The sequence below is a fragment of the Calliopsis andreniformis genome, chromosome 6 (genome assembly GCF_051401765.1).
Source record: "Calliopsis andreniformis isolate RMS-2024a chromosome 6, iyCalAndr_principal, whole genome shotgun sequence".
NCBI classification, from domain to species: domain Eukaryota; kingdom Metazoa; phylum Arthropoda; class Insecta; order Hymenoptera; family Andrenidae; genus Calliopsis; species Calliopsis andreniformis.
Window position 1 is genome coordinate 9444842 of NC_135067.1, and position 22418 is coordinate 9467259.

General features: G+C 39.2%; 1 protein-coding gene across 1 annotated transcript in view; it reads left to right on the forward strand.

Moving 5' to 3' along the window:
* The window catches only part of LOC143180064 (uncharacterized), a 30467-nt gene extending 25291 nt beyond the window's left edge, over positions 1-5176 (forward strand). The window contains exon 5 of the mRNA XM_076379590.1: positions 4937-5176. The gene's annotated coding sequence lies outside the window, so the exon portion shown is untranslated. The remainder of the gene's footprint in view (positions 1-4936) is intronic.
* Positions 5177-22418: the final 17242 nt, after the last annotated feature.

Here is a 22418-nt window from a genome sequence, read left to right on the forward strand (position 1 = left end):
CGGAAGTGCGTAGACGCCTTCCATTTTCGTTTTCATTTGCATATACTACGCGTCCGCCGTGGCTCGCGATTGCGTCGGGAACTGTGCGAATAGGATCGTTGAGAGCGCCTCTTAATTTACTGCGCCGCTCGTAGCAATTGAACAATACAGACAGCAAGCGTCGTTCGAGGAGAACGTTATAGGATTTTCATTAAGCATTTAGCTTGCACTATTTGAATGGATTTTAGAATCTTCTTTGTTCATCCCCGGGCATTTTGGAGCATTGCTGTTATGATTTCGTTCTGTGTGAGAATTGGTTGGATAGATTCTTTAATTTCTTTTATTTTTTAGGTGTAGTATAAAACAGTACAAGGGTCTTGTATAAGTCTTGTACAGGTCAAAGTAATTAACTCCAATTAATGAATTTTAAAATTTTTGAATTTTTGAATTTTTGAATCCTTGAATTTTTGAATTTTTAAATCCTTGAGTCTTTGAATTTTTGAATTTTTGAATTTTTGAATTTTTGAATCCTTGAATCCTTGAATCCTTGAATTTTTGAATTTTTGAATCCTTGAATTTTTGAAGTGCTTGTTTTATAAATGTTGTTTTCAATTCAATCTCTCATTTCTCTACCTATTTACTCTTATTTTACACTCTACAGAATTTAAAAAATTCCATTACTTATTTTTCTTTCACAAAGAACTCAGATTCTAAAAAATCATCTTTCAAAGTAAATCTCTCTCCACCTCAAGCATCCTAACAAACATTCTCAACTATAATCAGCAGCCCCCAAAAGAATAACGATAATAAAACAGATTAAGGAGCAAGAAATCCTGTTCTTTGCACTTCATTCGTTCCAAAAGTTCGAACAGCGCACATTCGCCAGGGAACAATGGGAAAATAACTCGCGATACTTAAGCTGGCTCTGGACGCTCGAATCCGTGTATCTCGCGCTATCGATACTATCGATGGCGAGGGTTTTAATAAAGCCTGGTAATTTATTCCGCCTTCCGCGTGTGTGAATCACCCGTCGTCGATATTCGGCCGTCTCCTCTTTGCCAGGGGCAGTCGTTCTCGCGCGCTTTTGTACTCGCGATCTCCGACGACGATCTTTCGCAATAATTTTGTGAAGCCCGTTTATCCGGACTCACCCCATCCCGTAGATCCACGGAGATTCGATCTAAATGCAGGCTGAGGTGATCGGCGTAGGGAAGATACGCGAAATTTTTGCGTGACCGCGGCCCTTCTCGAACGTCTGTCTTCGGATTTATCTGTAAAACGGATCTGAGGCTTTGGAATTTAGCGAAATTCATGACCGCGAGGAACGAGGATAAGTTCGAAAAAGGATTGGCGGTTCTGGATGTACGAGATTCTTGTAAATAATTGAGGCAGTGTGAGGGATACACTTCAAGAATTGCTCTATTCTAGGGATTTTTGGAGTTACTTGTGTCTATTGTTAGGTGGAAGTGGGTGCTCTTATTTGATAGAAGTGGATGTCCTGGAATATTGCTTTTTGGAGCTTGGGTTCAGATATCTGGACCTCAGAGCCAAAGTGTATTAAGTCATATGGAACATGAGTAGACTTAATACACTGTGGCTCTGGGGTCCTGATATAGGTTTTAGAGTAATGGAACTGGGAAGATAGTTTTAGTGAATGATATAAGTATGTATATAGATACGAGAAGAAAGTACAGTATTGTTTCGATACAAGCTGAATAACACACTTGTATTTTCTTGAAATTATTTTTCTACTTTACCTGGTTCTAACTGGTGAGCAGGTACATTTAAGTTACTAGTGTGTAAATTAATTTTAAAGATACGAATACTAGCTCTTAACTGATTTAAATAAATGCAAATGATTAAAAAAGTACGACCCAGATTTCCAGAAGTCATTAGGGAGGGAGCTGAAATATTAACGACCTAATCCTTCAAAGCAAAGACGAACTAGACCCTCGAAATGAGTCTGCATAGAGCCAACAAATAAATACATGCCGTGTCTTCTAAATGAGCATGAACTAGACCCAGAAAATAGACGTGAATGAAGCCAAAAGTTATACGCGATACAGTTTTAATAAAATGTGAACTAGATCTGTAAAGCAGAGATGAACTAGATCCTCGGGACAAAGATAAAGTAGACCGAGGAAGTGAATATGAGTTACATCTTCTAGTTAATGGAAGACCGGTCTAATTAGGAGAACAAACGTGTGCTCCACCTGAGACCTAAGTCTGGCTAATGATCATGCAGATTCACAAGATATGTATAAACTAGATCCATGCAAATAACACCATTACACAAATCAAATGATAAACTAGACTTAGTGAGTCCATGAAGTGTATTTCTAAGATGATTAAGTAAGTGAATATACTAAGTTTACCTGGACTGAAATTTGTTTTAATAACTCTGAGATGATCCATGAAATAACCACTATTACACTAATCAAATGATAAACTAGATTTAGTAGGTTCCTCAACTTTGTAGTTAAAAGGGTAATTAATCAGTTAATATACTAAGTTTATCTGGACTAAAAGTAGTTTCAGTAGCTCTGAGAGTAAGCTTACAGGTTGTGGATGTGAATTAATTTTGTATCAACCAGAAAGGATATCTGGACCTAGAAGGTTCTTGGAATATCCAGGTTATTTGAACCCTGATCACTTCAATTTAGACACCAAGATACAACATATCAGTCTAAATTGATAATCTCTCTAGATTAGTTCTACCAAAAAAGACTCTTTATTGTGTCTTCCTTTAATACACAAATTGGTGTTCCATCAAGTTCCATCTACAACACAGCAATCCACATATACTTTAGTAACAAACAATAACCAGAATCAGCTATTTTACATAGTTTAAAACGAATTAACTCTAAGTTTCAGATAAGCTCCTTAAATGTCCGTTTCTCCATAGATTCACGCACAGGCATAAAAGCTAATCCTAAATTAGCCTGAATCCATGCAGCAGTCAAGACCTGAGCCTAAAATGGCGGCTGTGACTGAAATTTACAACCCGAGTACCCAAAAAAGCCTGACCCCTGACGTCCCCAGGAGATCGTATTCCACCTTGACCAGGATGGCGGTTCAATTTCTCGTTGACGTAGGTCCAGGACTGCATTGTCTCCCGTTTCACGGCGCGTTCGCATGCGTGCTGGGTCCGAGCTTCACCCGTGCACGTACTTTGTCGTGGTTGGTCGCTCTCCTCGTCCTCACGTGAAGTGGCCACGCGCGAACACGCGCGTTGCCCGACGATCGGGAGGGTGAAATTAAAAATACCGTGAAACCCTCGGTTGCCGACGCGTCTCTGTTTTCCTCTGACGCGTTCAGGGCCGTCGAGCACGAAAACGGAGCCCTGTTTCCCTTTTGTCCGCTCGATCGGGGCCACCACGCCGACTTGCAGGGTATTTACCCTCCTATTTATGGAAACTAGCGCTGCAGTGCTGCCCTCTAAAGGGTCGATTACTATTATTATTATTACGGTACAGGTATAGACGATTATTGATTGGAATGGATACAGGAAACTTGGGTATTGTGTATTCAGTTTATTTGGAGAAGTCAGTATTTGAAGAGTTCAGTGACTAGTATGAGTAAGGGAGAAGAAGAAAAAGTGAAGTGGTTTGAGAGGTTAGGTGCAACAATGTTGCTCCCTAAAAATCATAATTATTGCTATTCTTTTGAGGCTTCATTTGATATAAGTTGTTAACTTGGAACATAACAGTAGATGCAAGAAGAGCAAATATTGATCATATTTGAAACAATCGTAGTATTTAGTCAATATAATATAGACTAGATAGAATAAAAATAATATAGATACTGATATTAATGATATTGATAATAATAAATTTAGTTGGATGTAATTTCTATTAAAAAAATGTACAAATTATAATTTAAATTGGTAGTAGTACAAGATACATAATATTCATGCACTAATGAGGGAAGTGCACAGAGGAAATTTGGTTGTTTGAGCGAGTGACTGCGGTTATTAGAAATTCATAGACCCTGTAGAGTTATAGCGGGGATCGTTTGAGAGTCTCAGACGATCGCTGCATGCCAGTTCGCTCGTATATTCGCAGAAATTAATTTTCTGGCTCCTGTGAGAGATGCATGCGCATTAAGAGCAGCGTGCCTCGCGATCCTGCGGCAAACACGTTCCATTTTGAAAGATATTACATTTCCACGTCGACTTCTTTTCAATTGGAAGAGAGGCAGATTTCATGTTCTGAAAATCATGAGAGTTTGTGAATACATTACACGTGTTTTACAAAAAAATTTCACGAAGCTGAGGTGAAATATTAGACGTTGACGTGGAATAAATATCATTTTATGGATCAAGTAGATTCTAAAAGATTCTAAAGCCCTGACAGATTCTTTATTGGAAGTAAGAGAAGTAATTCTATTTACCTTTAACTTCAAATGAAAGACATTTACTCCACATATTACGTCACATCAGGAATTCCTCTATCGAGTGCCTTGATATAGTAAGGATATCATAGATTTGTAGGGGTAACTCTACATGGTACAATAAGACGAAAATGGGGAATGACGAAATTATGTTTGACGTTTCCTTCTGAAGTTATTAATTGTTAAAGATATACCTAGAATACGCCTGACTTGTCTTACTTTACTGACACTACTGTCTTTAATTTGGTTAATTCTTGCAGTAGAATAAGTACTAAGTCATACCCATTTAACGCGAATTTTAAACATTTTTATAACAACAGATAGGTCTAAAATAAAGCCTCAAACGCGGTTTCAATATTTCTGATCTTCGTTCTATTTTAGCATCTAGAATCACTTCTTAAAATTTCTGACTCTTGTGGCGCCCTTTACACATACTTATGTGTTCCATACGTACACTGAATGGATATTCAGAGAACACTTTGAAACTGAAAGTAGCGCAAAGAAAAAATTCATGAAAGGTTCGTGGAGACGTCTTTCCTAAAACTACCGTGATTCTGTGTTCCAGATGGTTGTGGAGGTTGAATGTCCGTGGGCGGAGGGCGGCTGCAGGGCCCAGGGCGATGTGGCTAGCAAGTGGGAAAACTCGAGGAGGTGATAACGACTTCTGACCTTCCGTGAGAGACCCTACAGTGGCGGAGAGGGCCTTGCCATCGATCGTCAAGTAAAAGGCTCACCATTCGGAAGAAAACGAAGAAGAAAAGGCGGAAGAAGAAGAAGAAGAAGCAGAAGCCGAAGAAGAAGAGGAAGAAGAAGACGAAGCAAGATTGAGGGAGGAAGAGAGGCGAGCTCTTAGGGGATCGAGGAACACGCTAGCTTCAGCTGGAGAGAAGCGGAGGCGGAGAGAAAGGGTGGAAAAAGCCTGGAGAACCTTGAAAAGTGGTCCCTTCCCCGCGGACAAGACATTCTCCAGCGGGTTCGCTGTATCGCTCCTACGTTTTAAAACTTCTACCTTGAGAACATATACCTCGTACGAACAAGTACCTTCAAACTTAAACCTCTTTCGCAGCGCAATAGTGCCTAGGCCCCTCCGGAAAAAAAAACGCAACTACAAATAATAATAATAATAGTAATAATAATAATAACACTAAGAGTAATAATAAGGATAAGAATAATAATACAAATAATATTATTAAAAAAAAAAAAGAATAATAATAATAACGACGTTATATATAAATATAATATATATATATACACACATATATATATACATATACGGACACACGCGAGAAGCAGATTTATGGGATTAACGGATCTATAGTCAGCATAGAAAAAAAGAGTTCAACCTCGTTAAATGTTCAGCCGGGAATAAGGATTCTACGCATATATAAAAACGTTGCACAGGTCTCTTTGGATCAAGAGAACAACAGCCAGTGACCTGGAATTCTTCAGCATACTCGTCGCCAGATTTTATCAGGAATTCTTGTTGATAATCGTACCTTACCCTCACCTTTCTCACCCACGCCCAATCAACCCAGAGAACCTTTAAAATCGACTTTACGAACCAGGACAGCGAAGTACCTGCAGACAGATATATTTATAAATAATAATTTATATATACATATATATATATATTATATATATATATATAAAAATAGCGGATACTGATAGTAATAACGACGTTAACAATTACGGCTAAGGGCAAAGAGAATAATAATTACGACGACAACAACAGTAGATGCTAAATAATAAATAAGGATACAGAGGAAGAGGAGACAAACAAAGATCGTACAACACAGTGTGAACGCTTAAAGAAAATTCTATACGCGCTACGATTAGAGTACTTCTACTTTGCAGTTAATCTACTCAGTGATTACAAGGCCTGTTCTACATATACGATCAAGGTACGTGCATTTTTTATTCCATTTTTGCTTTACAATAAAATCAACTGGCTCTAATATGTCACACTACTAGTCCTGTGACCAGTATGTTACTTTGAGAGAGGGGATGTTGCTTCATGCATGCAAAAGCAAATAAAAGAGTAGTTGTACTTGGGGTGGGAATAGTTATTTGCAGTAATCTTCAATGGCCAATTGATTTTGTTGTGACTATAAATACTTTAGTAATATTTTTAGTAACCCTAGAATGACAGTAGCACTATGGGGTTGTTGGTGACTCCAAAAAATCTTAATATTTAAAATAGTATTTATTACTTTTGAAAAATTCTTTTTTCTATTTTTCGTTGAGCATCTTAAGAAAAAATAATTGCACGACTTGATTCCTGTTTACAAAAAAAACTAAATTTTTCAATTATTTGGAAGTACATGCCAGATAGATCTTTAAGTTTAAAATCTAATGGGATCGTCGACAACCCCAGAGTGTCGTTCTAAAGTTAACTTCGTACTTATTCTCAATAGCCTAACTAATTCTCTACATTTCACTTTCCAATGATGAAAAAGCTATGTCTTAGATTTCTAATTCGCTATATTCTCGTTCACATTATTTTAAACAATTTCACCAGCCCGCAAGAATATTCCGAATCTGAATCTCCAGCCAGGCAAGATTCCGCGTGCTCATTTTTCACCTTCACCGAACACGTTGTATCTTAATTAACAGACCCCTGGTAAACTTTGACCAGATTTCGATCGACTTCGCGACGAAGAAAAGAATCCCCTTATATTCGCGCAGAAGCAGCATCGACACGAGGGACTCTTTTTTTCTCACGCGCCGAGATCCCATCGAATCGTTTTCTCAGCGTGCCGATAGGCGTTTCATTAGCGAGGCGTTTGATCCGCGATCCGGAAAGAGGAAACTTTTACCCGCGATATCTGCCCGCCCGGATCTTCATTCTCGCAGGGATAATTAGCACCCTCGGTGGACGAAAAGCGTCGGCGTTCCACTCGTACGCACACACGCGCGCGAGTGGTCGTGCGAGTGAAAGGTGGTCATACCTTCTTGCGGCCTGTTTATCGCACCCGTCGATCTTCGTTCCCCGTTCGGCGTAAATTATCGTACGGAATTCGTTTACGATCGTTGCTCGACATTCGACGCCCGACCGTTCACTTTCACTCGTGCGAACACGCTCGTCTCGTTTCACGATCATTTCGAGGGCCATTCGATATGAAATTCAGGTCCCAACCGTGGCTGGTTACGCCTGTGGCCTCACTTTGGGACCATGGTATAATGGAGAGCCAGTGCAAGCCATGTGTAATTTGCTTGAGGGGTTTTCTCATTTAGCGGTTCGATTATGAGAGGACTTTTGGTAGAAATTTTTTGGTAGAAATTGCAGCGTGCAAAAATTTGAAATTTTTTACATGGTTTTATTTATGGTTGAAATACATCCTGAGATTTATTTAATTTATTTATTATTTAATTTTCTTTTTTTGGGAGTATCAGTTCGTTGCTAGGAGAGGTTTTCAGAGTCATGTGAAACAGATGATCTGTAGAAACTATTAATCTCGATTAATGTGACTCTCGTCTGTATCTGAACGAAAAGAAAATATATTCGAAAATATTATATACTTTACCTTCATATTACAAATTCAACTCTGCAGAGAAATTAGTGCCAACCAGAAATCTCTCTCTCAAAAGTTGAACACCCTGTCCAACTGTATTATACCATTATACCCTCATCTCTTACACCATTTCTTGCACCGAGTCTCCCATGGCAGACGTCAGCAGCTATCACCCCAAAAAACTCTGCCAGATTTCGAAAAAATATGAAGCTCGAAGCTTGACGTCCAGACACGAGGAAAAAATGCAAGTGCAATTTACTTCTTGCGTTGCTGGGTACCGAGTAAATTACGATAGCGACAAGATTCTGACGTTTCTGCGGAGTAATCCTGCCCCCTCTTGCTCCTGGAACGAAAAGAACCGAGTACTTTACGGCGTTATTAGATATCGAAGTGCATCAGCGCTCGTGCTACGCGGTAGGTGGTGTTCGATGTTTTTTCATCGCGAGGAACTAACGGATACCTCGGGTGAATCGTTTGGCTCGCGAGTAGCAGAGAGTCATTGTCCGGCATTATACGTGACGAATTTCCCGTGCCCGTCGTCTTCACGAGTATCGTTCAGTCGTTCTCGGCCACGCTATTCGCATTTTAAGAGCTTTCTAAGAAGCCCTGTCCATAGCTTAGCCGCACTGCTCGCGTCGATACCTTCTGCCTTTCGACATTGTTGCCGCTCGGCCATCCTCTCCCTTGGTTTATTCCCTCCATTTTTTTCTCTCTCTCTCTCTCTCTTTTTTTTTTACAGTTTCCTGACGCGTCACTGTTCCTTCGGGGCAATACGATCGTGACTGATTTATGGTTTTGACGGGGGGGATAGTCGTGAATTATTTCTTAAGCACTTGCAGATTCGACTCGAATAGTTATCAATTTTGTCGGGAGTCTTTTAAATGGATATTATGGTGATTGCTCGGGGATGGTGTTGTGAATTGTCATTAACTGGTCGTAAATAGGTATACATTATTCGTAATATTCAGTGGTATTTCTGTGAAGAGATGTAAGTAGGTTTTATGTAGATGTGGTTAATGGGTATTCATGGATTTTTTTGGAATAATTATTAGTTTCTATCTATTTATTCTCTCTGTCTGTTGTATGATTTTAAATGCAGGGTGTCACAGAACTGATGCTAGAAGATTCAAGAGGTGATTTTATATTTGAAAATTAGACGAAAATAAAAGTGTGGAAGTTGCGATTAAGGTCTCGTTTCGGAGTTATTAATTGTTGAGAAAATGCTTAAAATATTTATGTGAAATGTGTCTGACTTGGGACCTATTCTACTGTCTGACTTCTGACTTGGGCAGTGCATGTCGACAGTAGAATAAGTCTCAAGTGAGACATATTTCATGCGTATTTTAGGAACATTTTTTAATTGTAGTTTAGTTTGGTTTTGTATAGTCACTACTTTTTGTTAATAGTTTGTTTCTTTTCACTGCAAATGTTTAAAAAAATTCAGACAGTAGTTCAGTTACGTTTGTACACACATTGATTTCTCTATAATTGAAAATAGAAGTGGCACTAACGAAGATCGAGTTCATATTTTCTGCAGATTGGTATTCTCTATGAATAATTTCGATTACATTTTAAATTAAAACAGACAAGTCATTCCTGCTTTTTCGCTTCCTTTTATATTTTATTACTGTCCTTGAAACATGCCAGCTTTTAATCGTTCACCTTGGACTGAATATGTCCATATCTGTCGTTCAACTAATCTCTCTTAAGCCTTCGAGTATTCAAATTCACGCTGATAATAATTTCTTTCGATTCAAATTATTTCTGTTACTTGTTATCATAGTATTTTCTTTATCAGGTATACAAATATATTTTAATTCGAATAGTTTGTACGAGAAAGGAAGATAAAAAAATTCGATATATTTTTAGAAGGAAAGAAATTTCTAATCAGAACCCATTACTGAATTTCGTGAGCGCTGACACTGAGCAACTTCTTTTTTTTTCTCGGTGGAGGAGTAGCGTTAAGTATCCATGTTAGATCGTAGTTCGCCAGGTAACGCGGCGTAGGAGAAAAAGTGTTTAGTTTTACAGTTAGCGAAAGCTCGTTGAAATTCTCAACGCAGTCGGCTCACGCGTGCTTCGATTACTTCTTTTGCGTCCCACGAAGCTCGTTCGTGATCTTGCGCCAAGTCCTCGGTCAATCGCTCGTTTCTTACTCATCAGCATGATTATATTACATTTAAGTGAGATATTACTATCCACAGATCCACGACGAAAATATCAAAATTAATAAAACTCAATTCTACTTTCTCTTACGATGGGGCTTTTAGTACATTAAATCTGGAGGCACATTCGAGATCAGTGTATAGAACAATTCTTGCGTTACACGTACATAGAAAATTATTCGTGATTCTTGACACTTCAAAGAGGCTGCACATTTACACACTTCTTTTAAATTTATGTACAACAGCTACATAATTTAAAACATCAAAACAAGAAACTTCACTTCAGTTACCTTCAGATATCAGATTTTCTCATATCTCAAAGTTTCCAAGTTCCACTTCGCGTCTGCATCAACATAATTCCTCGCGTCTCCATCAAGAACTTCATCCCATCATCTCCTCATACCTATCAGACCTCCACATGCAAAAAAGCGACTACAGCCAAGTGTATAACAGCTCAGCTGTCTTTGAAGGCCTAAGACCCGGTAAAGCAGTACACCTGAACAGTTCCAAGAGCAAAAAGCATCCCCTGATGTAACCAGTACCTAGTCCTCGCCCTAAACACACTCGCGCCACTGCAAAAGAATTAATTGGGGTCAAAGAAGCATAGCCTCGGCGATCCCGAACATGATACCCATCTAACAGGATTCCAGCAAGAACTTGTCCAATGGATCCTCGCAATATCGAGCGCAGTCCTTCGCTGGGACACGGTTGATCGATAGGCCGTGTTAACCTCCGCAGAGGGTAGGGGGAGGGGCTAGTCAATGGGAGTCGAAATCGCGCGGAGACAGCGAGCAAGTGTATTCACAGGAGCGTGCCAGCGTGCTCTCGGTTGCGACACTTGTTTTGTGACCTGGATATCTCCGCTGCCCCGCTCTATACCCACTACCTCCTATACCCAGAGCCCCTTTCCCCCACGGCCGACTGGTGGCACCCCTGCTCCCGCTGCGGCAGCCTGTTTGATGCCATTCGAATATCTGGTTCACCGTGCCTCTCGACCACATGCCGCGCGACCACTGCGTGTCACCCCTTTCCGATTCGCAACCCCCCATCGACGAATTCTTGCTCGAACCCTTGCCTGTGACCTTCGTCCTTGATTTCTTCGTCCCCGACTGGGGGGCGCAAGGTGAATGGGGATGCTTCTGGACGCGAGGACATTTTTGATCGATTACTCGTTAGAAATGTTTGAGTTATGGGGATTCTTTCAATGATGTGTCTGGACCTTGACTGGGTGTATTCTGGGTGGAGGTGAGATTTTGATGGAGCATCTTTTGAGGAATTTTTGAAGACTATGGGGGGATTGGAAAGAGCTTCTTTGGGAATTTTTAGTTTTTGTTAAGGGTTTAATTATATATTGTGTTATTGATTAAGTAGTATGGTAACATAAATGTTTATAAAATTTACTACTCACTTGAAATAATACTCATCTCAATATGTTAATATTTCAAAACATGGAGGAAAGTAATTCACCTAAGGATCAATCAAGAGAATCATTTTTTACTACTTAAAAAGTATTTATGAATAGTGCATTTCTGTCTTTTAGCATATCGAATAATAGAATCTTCGACTTTAGAGGTTCAGTGTTCATTTGACAGTATTCATTTCAATGTCAAATTAGAAATTTGAATAAAACTGGGTTGTAAGATTCAGCCCGCCTTGGCTGCGCAACATGCACGCGAAGCGCACACAAGCTGCTTTAAAGTGACCGTACCGTAAAAGGATTGCGAATCGGTCTCCATCTGAAATCGCCGTAGCAACTCCATGTTTGGTCTTCGTTATCTCGTTTTAACAACGGAAACCTTTGAATCGCTTCATCCATCCCGCGACTCTCCCTTGTACTCTTGCAGCGGTTCACCTTTATCTCTGCTCTCGTTCCCTCACCTTCGCTTGACTTTCCTGTGACGAATTCTTTGGAATATCCATCGATTTCGTGTCGCTATTTTTATGGTACTCTGGGCTTACATGATTGCGTGTGTTATAAAAATTTTAATTACTATGTTAAAAAAATTAACGGTGTTGAATAATGTGCCAGGTACCTCCTCTTCGAATAATTCCTCCTTTTATTTCATTATTCCTGATTTATAATTATTTCTATGCTTATGCATTTAATATGCTTATATTATAATTCAATTTTGAAGTTCTAAATTTATTTTGCAGGAGAATAATATTGTGGAATAGAGAAAATATAATAGGTGATGTAACACGTTTTTGGTAAGAGTAATATCAAGTTAGTAAAAGTTGTTTAACTGCCTCTTCATTATTTCTTCGAAATGCTGTAGTTATTAGAATTCTTTATAATTTAAGTCACCTATATAAGAAATGTGTCTTGCGTATGAAAAGTCGTCAGAAACAATGACATAGATATCTGTGTTGAATAATTCTCACTGCCATACCGCTGATGCAGCAAATACGGAAAGATTACTCGTCAGCGTGTCTGGCTAGCGACGTAAGAATCTACTCTCGTTTTCCACAGAGAAATGTTTTCTTCGTGGATGGTAACACGAAGCCACGCGAGCACGCTCGCATACGACTTTCGTTCAATTCGTGCTCTACTTGCCACGAATAGACGAATAACTTCGCCCGTGATTCTCGATTCACCTGAAACGAGACATTCATGACGACATTTTTTAGTCAGGCTTAGAGCACAATACAATTTTCAACAATAGGTCTTTACTTATTCATCAGATATTATTCGACAAGTTTAACTGTATAACATGCAGAGACAATAGACAGTGACAAAAATCACTACTCGAAGAAAAGTCAGCTGCAGCAATTTCTAGTAGTCAGTTTTAAAATTTCCAGGTTTTTTTACGTCTATCAAAGCAGAATACTGTATTCACATTTTATGACATAGTCGCTTATAGTAATACTGTATTCCCTTATTGTAAGATCGATTCAGTGTAGTTTGAAATTATTTAGAGAAATAGACTTTTTAGAGAGAAAAAGATTGTAGAGAAAAATTTACAGAAGAAGACTCTACTGTCTTTGATAAAATCGCAGTGGATCACTATGAGTGTGAGTTGATTGTAGAAACCTGTTTTATACTACAGACTCATCAGTGAACAAGAACTCTACACGAAAAAAACGCTACTCTCCCTAGACCAGTAACCACCCAAAATTCGTCAAAAAGAGGTCCTACCTCAACCACAAATCTCTCCTTCCCAAGTGTCCATCAGTCACAAAAAAAAAAAAAAAAATACAGAACGCAACGTAAAGTCACAGATTCGCATCCCCCTAGCCTGCAAACCCCGAAAGGTATGTCATCGGCCAAAATTCCCGCGGAATCGTGGGATGACCCAGTGGCACAATCGATTCCCTTTCCGGTCGATTAAGAAACGCGCACAAGCGCGGGGGAAACGTGTCCGCGCAGCCAGACCACAGAAAGAAACCCATTTCTGTCTTTTCATCGGAGATTTAAAAGCCTCGAAGTGGAGACAGCCTCGCCGTTACGGGGCGCGCGGGGGAGGCGCAGAGGGATGGGACGAAGGGATGGTTGCAAGATCCATTGTGCGAGCGGCGTGTAATCTGCGTTAGGCCTGGAAACTACTCTGGCAGCCAATGATGCCACCAGAAAGAAAGACAAGGGGGAGAAACGGGGACGGAGGTGGGGGTGGTGGATGATAAAAAGCGGCGGAACGAGAGGGACGAGAACGAGAATGAGGTAGGTTGGGAAACGAGGGGGTGGCGAGAGAAGCCGACGAGTGTTGAGACTGTATTGATTTCCATTCCGGGCCGTCTGGCTGTAGTCTAGTCCATATCCGGTGTTCTTCGTGCTCCTGCGTCGCGACGCACGTGCACACGCATTTCGTCCCGTTCACGGTGGTCTGGATTCCTTCGGTCGCTTCCATAAAATGTGGGATACGCGGTAGGTTGAAGGAGACGCTGACGAGCTGCGCCCTGGTGGGCCGAATTTCATGTGACGTTGCGCTTGCATCTGGCCACTCCTTTCAGCGAACGTTGATCATTTGGGATTGGATGGCTCTGCGATTGAAAAGAGAGGGAAAATGTATTGTACGAGGACTCAGTGCTCGGAAGGGAAGTCACAGATGTGGCTTCCACCGATTTCAAAGACGTTTGGCGGGGTAATAGATTTATGTCTAGAATAAGCGTTAAACGTAATTTCAGATGATTTGCTAATTTTGAGAAAGTCCAGGTAGTTGGATATACTTCCCCTGAATTGAAGATTCGAACCCCAGGAAAAAGACATACCTAATAGCATATCGCTACGTTACGATGGCTGTTCGTTTGAAATGATCCATTTTATGTAAACTACTGTGCATAAGTACTTGCATAGATTTATAGTGTTGTAAATGTATGAAATACAGCTTTTTATTTATTTTTACTGGTATCAGATGTTATTTTCATTGGTATTTATAAACCTTGTACAATAATTGTTTATCATAAGGTCTGTGGCCGAGACTGTGTTAGACAACTTTACTTAAAGTATATTTTATGTATTTCCAATAATATCAATGTGTTCAAATACATATGCACAGTAGTGCGTATCCAGCTACGTGGATTTTCTCAAAATTGGCAAACCATCTACGTCTGAAATTGTGTTTAACATTTATTGTAGACATAGCCTATTATAGACATCTATTACCCTGCTAAACTTTGAAATTCTTAGGGGCTACATTTGAGACTTTCCTTTGAGTGGTTTAAGATAGTCTTACATTTATTGAATCTTCTATTTTTTAGCTGTGAGGGATAAAATAGATTCTTTTTCTTTGGATCTTGACACATGTTAGTAAAGTTGCCAAATAGAGATACAATTATCTGCAGTACATTACGTTATAGGTTCGCCAAGTTTTATTCGTTACTTGTTCAACGTTATCTCTACAACTGTAGGGGAGGGTATTACTTGCAACGTGAGTCTATCCAGCACAAACAACTGGTCTGAGCTCAAGGGAGGTGTGAAGTGCCTGCCATAAATCCAGTATACGTTTGTTACTGGTCCCGAGCGATGAACATTTAACAGGGTTTTACTATAATTCTTCGATTTCTCATTTGTTTGAATCGATCTGAGAGGATTATAGTGCCTATTTTTTCGTATTTGTGTCTCAATCAAATTTCACTAATTTCTGGTTTAACTTCTAGTTCAACTTTTATTATAGAGTCATAGTGCTTCTGCTAACTTGATTCTTCGACATGAGACGAACATATGCATGTTATACATTTTCTAATTTCTTTAAATTGGGTCAGGAACAGTAATCTCATCTCTCTACTTACTCTGAATAACACATCAGCTGAGGATCAACTGAGAAAATTACCTTTGCATACTCTACTCCTGTGCAACATATTTTCGTGTTTCATGTTGTAGATTCATTCTCTAAAATATCAGCATACAAGAATTTTCGTATAAAAATTTACATAAAATTCTTACATAAATAGGCTCTTGGAATTCATCGTTCATGGAGATGAGAAAACTCAATTCTACGCAACGAAAAATTCAATCTTTTTCGAGCAAACTTGGCTTCCAAGCCCAGCTATCAGTAACAACTAACAATATACAAACCTAGTAGTTTTACAAAAAAGATCCTTAATAGTTTCGCAAATAATCTAAATTAATTTTGTCACGAAAATGATCGATGTGGTGTATCATAAAATTTGCTGTGACCTTATAGCGATGGGATCAGAAGGGTAAGGAATTAGGAAGATGTCGCAGGGGATGGATTACAGATTTCCATGCGTGCCCTCGTAATTGACGGTCCCTTAATTGCTCTCCAGGATCGCGTCCCTAATTGCGTTGCGGTGAAAGCAACATGCCTGCCCTCTATCTTTTTTTCTCTTTCATATATCTTCTTTATGTCTCTCTTTCTCGCTCGCGTCGTCGGTCCTCTTACGAATTCTGGTTTCGTGTGACGACCGGTTCCTTTTCACGACCAGCGCTTCGCTTATTGCTGAGTAAGTCCTCGTAATTAAAGGCGACCGTTCTTGGTACGCAAAAAAGCGACTGATGATCTACGGAGGCTCTTACACGAGTCGTAAAACTGGCCGCTAAGCAAATAATATCAATATTTGTGGCACAAATGTAATTGTATCGGCTAATAACAATCTGTGTTAACGGTGGCATGAATTATGCTGGTGTTAACACGTACGTGTGAGGAAGATGGAATTTTTTTACCTCGTTTCTTTTTAAGTAATATAGAAATGTAGTTTATAACGATGCAAATACACTTCAAATTTTGAATTATTTTTATTTTTAGTTCGATAGTAGCATTTAAGGAATATTAAGGATAGTTGGCAGTATGTTCTCATCATGTTGCTCCGACCTAAATTCGGTTGGCTCAGTCCCAGTCGAATGGATTCATAATTCGTAGCTGCTCCCAATATTGAGTAAAGAGGGTAGTTAGCTATATGACATCAAAGAGACAACAAATCTGTAGAAAAAATAGGCCACCGAAATATCTTAGTAAAGATTGATAATATGAACCACTCATATCAGTTCGACTCTAATCACATTGACTTGCATTATGAAATCGATCTATACGTAATAGTAGCGTCATTATTAGTTACTTGGTATAAAAAACATGGAATTGAAAAAAAAGCAAGTCTGTAAAATCTCAATAAAATCTGATAATATATACCAGTCATGTATGTTTGCCTCATTCGTATAGCTCCGGAATACAGAATCGCTTGAAGCATGAGACCTGCCATATCCACAGCTTCTATTATTGAAAAGACCACGTGTGTATGCAAAAAGCAGTATAGGAACCTGTAGATTACCTAGGTAATAATAAGACACTATCCAATCGTGTCATTCCTGCAAATAGACAATCTCTATGCAAAACAGTACATCCCACGTAATAAAATCCAACGCGTGCGCTAAGGCAGCAGAAAAGACAGTGCATCCGGAAGACGGTCCAAGTTACTCGAGGTGTTGTAAAGTTTCGATAAAAAAGAAGGATTCGAGAACGAACCACCAGTTGAAAGGGGCGAATGTACGACGCGGGGCTAGTTCCTCATTTCCGATCCGTGACGGTAGCGCCTCCCTTAAGAGTACAATGAGAGACGCGTTTAGAAGTGGAGTGAATGCATGCGGACAACGAAGGAACGACACTGAACGATCCGACGTGGCGTGCCAGTGTGTTCTAGCGATGATATAGACGCGGGGGTATTGATTTCAGAGCATAAATAGACCGCAGTCTCTATTATTCAAAATGCTTTCTACCCCTGGCCGACAGCGCCATCCCCCATCGGAAAATAATGACGGTAGCAACGTTTCCAACAGATTCCCCGTTTTTCACCATTCTTCTTAAGGTACGCTCCAACTATTGCTGCCATTTCTGCCTGTGTGGAGGTCTTTTCAGGAAAAGTGGGCTTTCATACGAGCTTTCGATGCGAAGTGTTTGGACCTCGATTTTCGAATGGGGTAATTCGTTTCTGTTGGCTGAGTAGCGTTATCTTTTCTACTTGTTAGGGCTGTCTATCGATAGAACGATTTGTTCCTACTTATCTTGGGCATTTCTGTAGAAAGGGTTATTTCTTTTTATTTTTTATAATCTAGAAACTGTTTTTAGTTGTTATAATCGATGTCTAACAGCAGATCGACTTGTTCTACTTATCTTGAGTATAGGATAGGTATAGTACTTACTATAGGAGATGTGTTAGTGGGAGGATTTTTGTAGATCTTTTATCTTTTGGGATTCACTTTTTTATTTGAGTTTTTATTCAATATTTTCAATTATCTGAATTGCTTGCCTTTTTATGTGGCTTCTCATAGTCTGTTCTTTCCTTGAACTTTGTCTAACTTGCATATTCATGTTACTTACCTCTTTGACGTATGATTATATTCGAAGAAATTCTCCATATCTCCACAAACACTACATACACGTATATAGCAATTAAAGAGAAAACAATTATTAAAATTAAAGCTTATTCTTCCATGATTAAAATCTGTCTTCTCTAGCTTCTAAAAAACGTACATTTGAAATTCCAATTATACTCTCCTCTTCCATGCAACAAAATTATTCACATCATAAAACTGAACAGGAAGTACAGTAAAACCTCATTAGCTGAACATACATTATCTATATTCTGCTATTCAGAATTTCTATTACTCTCTGTATTAACGACAAAAGTACAGTAGACCTAAGAGTAGCCCTCGAACCATGATTTGATATTCCTAACAGTTCAGGGAAACGCAGATAGTGAAACACCAAAACGACAGGTCAACTTGGAATCTGGTCTCGAGTCGATGAATCGCGTGTCCATTATACGTCCAATATGAAAGTCATGCCCTCGACTGCTAAGGGGACAAGGATACCAAAAAACATAAAACTTCGCTGACTTTCCAACAAGAGTCAGCAATCGTATCCCGAAGGAGGACCGTCTCGATGGTTTTCTCGCGGAGTGTGGGCTCGAGATTAATTTAACTCCGTTTTACCTTGGCTTTTACACGACCCCTGCCACTCCCACCTTTCGCCGACTGGTATCTTGTCGGACTCCTCTCCCGCCTTTATTGCCAGCCAGCATTACCAGCGATCCTTGAAACACAATCGGCCCTTCTTCTTCCTCCGCGGTGGATTTCGAATTTTCGCGAGTCCCACGTCGTCCCCTTCGTTTTCTAATTGTTAGCTTCGCGCTGTAGAGTCTCGAGTTTCAATCGGTGGACACGCGATTGTTATTCGCGGGGTGGCCGTCGTTCCATGAATTCTCCGCGAGAATCGACTGGTAAAATATCGTCGAGCCCAACCGCTGCGCTTGGGGATTGCCATTGTTTCGTTGAGACAGAGCGATAAATTTAATCGAGCGCGCCGATTCTTCTCGAACAACTTCTTTTTCGGTACATAACGAGAGGACTTTGGGGAGAAATCAGTGACTTGATAAGGGTGTTTGCTTGGACCACGTCTTTCGTGTTTATTTGTGAAAGGAAAAAGAAACTCTTTGAGATAACAGGTTCTGGAAGAAATTGAAAAGTTCATACTACGTGACAACTAGAATGAATCAGTTCTCAATATTAGTGTCATTCATTTGTGACAAGTTCTTAATATCCCTATCTATTGTTGTACCTTTTTAATAGGAAAAGCAGATCATGTAGAATGAGGTAGCTCCTTTATACAGAATTTTCATTTTCAATATCATACATTAGAATAGACAGTAGATATGAAGAATGAAAAGTGTACTAAAATTTTCTACCACCTACTTAGATAAAATTTGAAATATTAAAAACAGTATTTCTGAAATATGTGATAATATTAATGACTTCATCGTCTCCTAGCATGACAAATAAATACTGTCAGTCTTTGATATATTTTGTCTTCTGTAAGAATTTAATTTTGAGATTTTGTTTCGTTTTCCCATCAACAGAGATAGACATGGACATAAAGAAGCTAATATTAATGATTAGAAGCAGGAATTACGAACACGCTAGTAATTATGTTCTTTGCCTTTCCTCCCATATCCTTACATACGTTCTTACGTCGACCTGCTAGGGCGTGTGAAACAACTAAACGTTCGAAATTCATTAGAGAAGGCCATTATGTACCTCCACCTTCCGAGCTAAGTCTGCGTAGCTTCCTTTCCCGCCTAAAACTGTTAAGTATTATTATGAGCACTTCGCTAACACATTACCGTGTAATTTGCGTAGAATCGAAGTGAACGGTGTGTTTCGTTATAACATGCGATGAGAATTTCGAGTATCAATTGGTAACACGAATTACCGTTCTTGGGAATTATTTTCAGAGTAGAAAGACTATGGGTCATTGGAGTCAATATTCCATCAATTTTAATAGGTTTCACCGGTTAAATGTTATGGAATGACTTTCACAAGGGAAGCACTCAAAGTTCTTGACTCCAATTTTAATGTACTTTTACAGAGTGATAGTATGCAGATTGCTAATGCTATTTATCCACTATCGAACCACTACCTTGCCTTTCTTCTGTATGAAGAAGGTACGAAACGTTAATTGCTCATATCTTTAAAACTATTCAATATCTATATCTAGTATTTGACAAATAGCATTAGCAATCTACATACTATCACTCTGCAGAAGCACATTAAAATTGGAAACAGCAACCTGGGGTGCTTCTCTTGTCAGTTTCGATCACTTAACCGGGGTATACTATACTCGAATTCAAAGTTACTTAAAAACGAAGTATCTTAAGAAAAACCTATATTCTATATCTTCTATGTATATTCTAACAGAGAGTCACTCTATAATATTTCCTCGTTATAATCTCGTCACTATTCTCCTTATCACTCACAATAACTTTGAGCCTGATCAAATAAAAATGTAATGTCGATACATAAACTACCCTCGCAAAAACGTTTGCCATAAACTCGTTACCTGAACGAAAATGCAGGTTTACACCTAACAAACACTGTAACTATTTCCTCTAACAACTTCTACTGTACCCTCTCACAAAATCAGTAATTACCTCGTATCCGCGCAACGATTTAACACCTCCAGCTCGACCAATTTAGCCGTTTCCGAAGACTCGATGAAAATAACGGAATTTCGAGGCGAGCTTTATCGACAGCAGAGCCTCCAGTGGCTTTTCACGAGCCCCCGCGTGATTAGCGTCAGTGAATTGCCATTAAGCCCGCGGTGCATCGGGCGCGATCCCCTCTGTCCCGCTCGTGCAGCGCACTTTATAGAATATTATGCTAATATCGCGGTACGTGGTAATGAGCGTGTACGATACTCTATCGTAATTACGACATCGAGCGGCGCAAACTTACAGGGAACGTGTTACGCTGCGTTGTACGCCGTAATGGCGGCCGCGGGTTAGGTTTTGCAACGAAGAAACTCACCGCTGTCTAACCGCAGACTCGCGTCGCGTCTTGTGCACGCTCGACGATGCATCGGCGTGAGTCTACGCGTCGGACGAATTTCAATTGGGAATGTGGTTAGACAAGCGTGATTATTTCGGTGGTCAGGCTTTTTCGTAGATTATTATGATCTACCTTGTGGCACTTTGACTACTTACTGATGGGAGCAGCGATCTCTGGGATAGGTAGATGATGGTACACGTTGTCTCTAATAGTTTTTAGGGAAGTATTCAAATACAGTGGGAAGCATTTTTTGAGATTCGTAATGGTGTGACGAAAAATGATTTAGAAGTAGATTTTTGTAGATATTTGTATAGATATCACACACATTTTGCATTTTGTCATTCTGAAATCTTGTCGTATATTGTCATGTAGGATCACTCTTTAACATTTCTTCATATCTTTATTTTAATAGAATGCTCTTTAAATGACTGTTAGTAATATGTAGCAGAACGAATAGGAGTTACATTTTAATGTGAATAATGAATTTTAATATGACGGAGAAATTATAGGATAAAATGGGTCTTAAAGTGCGAAAGAAATATCTAAAATTACAAAAATGAATAGGAACGCCTAGACAGCGATTCAAGAAATAACGTTAAGAAAAGATTTATAAATCATATTAAATAGTCAAAGCTATAGTTACCCTTCCAGGCAGGTAGACCTACAGATCAATTAAATATTTAATCATTTAGTCACTCAGTAATATTAGGTCATGGATACATTCATCATGAACGAAACGACTTAATTTATTTTTAATTATAATTTAGAATACGTTCCACAATAATTGGAACAGGCAGACCATTTAATTGAAGCTATGTATGTAGCTATATTATTGGACACTGTAATAATATTATTATTACAACCCAATATTATTTTAATGTTATATTGAATGTGATATACAATATTATTATATACGCCAGTTTTTATCTCGTGGAATCTTTCTGGAACAGATGACTTTCAAATCGTTATAATATTCTCGTGCTTCGCTGAAACAAGGAATATATTGAACTTTAGAGTTGATTGCTCGCTTCGCTCGTGAACGATAGCTGCGTCAACGTCCATTATGTAACCGTATTAATACGTTTGATAATGGTGGTAATTTATTTTGCGGTATAAGTATTGCATCAACGTCCCTCGCTCGGCACGATACGATCGGTCAGGGTTATCGATTACTGGGGAAGGTCTGCTTCGATTTCGTATTGGCTGTCGCGAAGCTAACGCTGCAACGAGACCTGCAATATAGGTCATTCCCTGACTAGAAATATATTGTACTTCAAGACACTTCGTACAAAAATAATTCAAATCTAAAATCCTAGCACAGTGTAGAAAAATCTTCACATCACCAATAATTCCGTGTTGCCTAGCTAGCGAAATAACACTCAAATTTACTTTTCCCTTCCATCACCATTTCTTGCTTCTACCATTATTGCTTAGCAACCAAGACTCTTTATACAACAATAATTAGAATCTAAAATCTTAGCATAGTGTAGAAAAATCTTCACATCACCAATAACCTCGTGTTCCTTAGCTAACAGCATAACACTGAAATCTATTTTTCCCTTCCACCATCATTTCTTGCTTCTATCATTATTGCTT